Consider the following 3215-nt stretch of genomic DNA (forward strand, 5'->3'; position numbering starts at 1 on the left):
ATATGGACCATGTCTATACAACATCTAGAATATTTTGAACTCAATCAGTTTTCATCAAAAATGCAAAAAAAATAAATCTTTTTTCTCTTCTAACACCATTAAATCCATTTTTTTAGATGAGAACCTATAGTAAATTTTATATCATCTAAAAGCTTATTATTTCACCTTTTATATGACGCTTGAATCATATTTCTACCATACCTACAACCTACACTGGTGGCTGGCCATCGGCAACAGATATCCACAGGAGTTTTAGAGGTATTTTTCAAGCTTTTCAATTTAAGATTGTGTAACTTATAGAACACGTACACTCAGAGAAAAAATCCCATAAAATCAATAGGAAAACTATTGTTCCAATAGTTTTCTACTATTAAATTTGGTCAATAGGATTTGTACTATTGTTTCAATGGTTTTCATACCATTATGTTTCGGCGATGTGAAATAATAGGTTCATACTATAAATTCAATGGTATATCCTATAAAAGATTTCGAAATAAGAAAGAAATTTCGAAATCGAAATTCGAAGTTTAAATAATTTCGAACACACACATTAATGGTTTAATACTATTGAAACAAGAGTATGATACTATTGATATAATGGTATAAGACTATTAATTTAATGGTGGTATACTATCAATTTAAAGTAATGTACTTTTAATATTATGGTATCTTACTATTAATTTAATGGTAGTATACTATTAATTTAATAGTACTGTACTATTAATATTATAGTATCTTACCATTAATTTGTAATACTATTCATTGGATAGTACTGTACTGATTTAACAGTATTGTACCATTAATTTAATGGTAGTGTACTATTGAACTTTTATTAATATTCACTTAGCTTACCAGATGCCGAACTTATCCACAAATTGTTCAAAAAGAAACCTTATTAAATATGTAAACAGCAAAATTTGCAATTTTTAAAATTTCTTTTATTATAATTATATAACCATAACATTTTCATAAATAATACTTTTAAATGTTAATTCATTTAATTAAATAAATATTATTTTGTTAGTCTCAACACTTTAAGATACTTGTATAAGATTAATTCAAATTAATTCAATTAAGTAGATTAATTTTTTTTCAGTCTAAAAACTTTTATGATTATTTGGTAAGAAATGGATATGAATTGGTGGACTGTCGAAATACGTTATACACATACAGTGCCATGACATTTGTTTTTTGTTTTACATTTTTAACTCTTTAAATTATGATAACAGCTTACACGAGTTAAAGCTTAAAAAAAGGAACTTAACAAATGAGGATAGAAAAAATTGAAATGGGCAAGGAAGCAGGAAGCAATATAAAATATTGAAAATTAAAAATAATTAATATGTATTTAAAAAGAAGGATACACCTACTTGCGCTAATACTCTCGAGATCGTTTAATAGAGTCCATGAACCTTTCTCCTTCACTTGTTTTTTTATAACGGGAACGATTTGTTTTATGAATGAAGGCCAGAGTTTGAAAAGTTGCGATTGATTGTTTGGTTTCAGGATATTATAGTCGATTTCAACCTGGAAGTATGTATTTTGGAAATAAAAATTTTACTACTATTATTTATTCAGATTTCCAAGTGAAATTATATGAATGATAACTTACAAGTGTATGTCCGAGTGATGCTTTTCTTCATCATAGGAGTTAAGTATGCTCTGACCCCTCTCTGTCTGGCTTAACAATTCTTTCAATGTGTTGTTGTCGAAAAAGATCGAATCATTTTCAAAGGACCGATGTGAAGATGAGGGTGAACTTATATTACTATGTACTGAACTGGAATTCGGTTCTAAGTAATTTGACTCAATCCAGTTCTTGCATGCCTCAGAAATATTTTTCGGTGGCTAATTAAAAAAAAAAATTAAGCTTTAAATCAAGTTATCATTCAAATATATTGTACATACATTCTTTCTCCAGAAATTCAAATGAAACTTAAATTTTGCCCTTGTGCCTAAGAGAGAAGCTGGAAATAACTCGTTTATTTCCGATTCGGTTGCAACCAAAAGGCTCTCCAAGTCGAAACCATTGTCTTAAATGCATGTGAAATGAGTTTATTTTTAAAAATTTGGGAATAGTTTTGAAGGTACCTGCCACACGCTTAAACACATTTTCGTCGAATCCAAATTTTTCGCAATTTAATTCCTTAGGTTCATTTTGCTCGCTTGCGTTGTTCTGCATTCCAAGAGATGATGCATCGAGAATAATGCTGCCCTCCACATGTATGGTTTGTTCATTTTCTAATTCGCATTAGTTTTCAATAAGCAATAAATTGCCAAGTGCGCAGGGATCCATAGCTTTTTAAAAATAATAATAGAAAAGGGTTTTTAATCGAACACTTTCTTTTATACTAGCGGAAGTTTTAATGGTTTAACTTTAAAGTTAATGGTATATACTATTAAAATTGTTCACTAATGGTATTCGTACCATGAAAATATAACGGGACTCTGGTGACGTCTGATATTATAGCATTTTAGATTATTGAAAAATTATTAGCAAAAAACATTGAAAAACCTTTTATTTTAAGACAATTTAAAGTAAGGAATACTACCTGACTTATTTTCGATTGAAATATGTAGCATACGTAGTTAAAATTTGTATCACTTTTTTTATTTAGCTCACTACTATGCTCTGATAAATTCTATAAGTTTTTGAAAAGGTCTGCACTCACGGACATTAACGAAACGAATGTGGAGAATTTCAAGAATTAAAAAAAAAATATTCCACATTTTAATCGGATACCATTGAAGTTGATGGTATATACTATTATAAGTCTGAAGTTTTAATGGTTTAACTTTAAGGTTAATGGTATATACTATTAAAATTGTTTACTAATGGTATTCATACCATGAAAATATAACGGGACTCTGGCGGCGTCTGATATTATCGCATTTAAGATTATTGATTATTAGCAAAAAAACATTGCAGAATCTTTTATTTTAAGAAAATTTGAAATATTTTCGATTGAAATATGTATTACGTAGTTAAAATTTGTATCCCTTTTTTGTATTTAGCTCACTAATATTTTACTTACCTTCCATTACTTACCTACGCAATTTGAGAAAAATTGTAATTTCATTAACATGAACTCCGACAATTCAAAACTCAATGCTTAAGCCCGTCAGCAAAGATAAATTGCGATTAACTTTCGAAAATATACTATTTTTTTATTAATTTTATGTTTCATATTGATTGTATATATATGTATTACTTT

At 28.1% G+C, this 3215-nt stretch overlaps 1 long non-coding RNA gene across 1 annotated transcript; it reads right to left on the reverse strand.

The window, feature by feature from the left end:
• Positions 1–1246: 1246 nt before the first annotated feature.
• LOC129919657 (uncharacterized) lies at positions 1247–2227 on the reverse strand. Its single transcript, XR_008773098.1, has 2 exons — positions 1613–2227; positions 1247–1527 (listed from the first exon to the last, which is right to left on the reverse strand). It is a non-coding gene; the product is annotated as an uncharacterized LOC129919657 (long non-coding RNA).
• Between the last annotated feature and the right edge of the window lie 988 nt (positions 2228–3215).

The sequence above is a fragment of the Episyrphus balteatus genome, chromosome 4 (genome assembly GCF_945859705.1).
Source record: "Episyrphus balteatus chromosome 4, idEpiBalt1.1, whole genome shotgun sequence".
In the NCBI taxonomy this organism is placed as follows: domain Eukaryota; kingdom Metazoa; phylum Arthropoda; class Insecta; order Diptera; family Syrphidae; genus Episyrphus; species Episyrphus balteatus.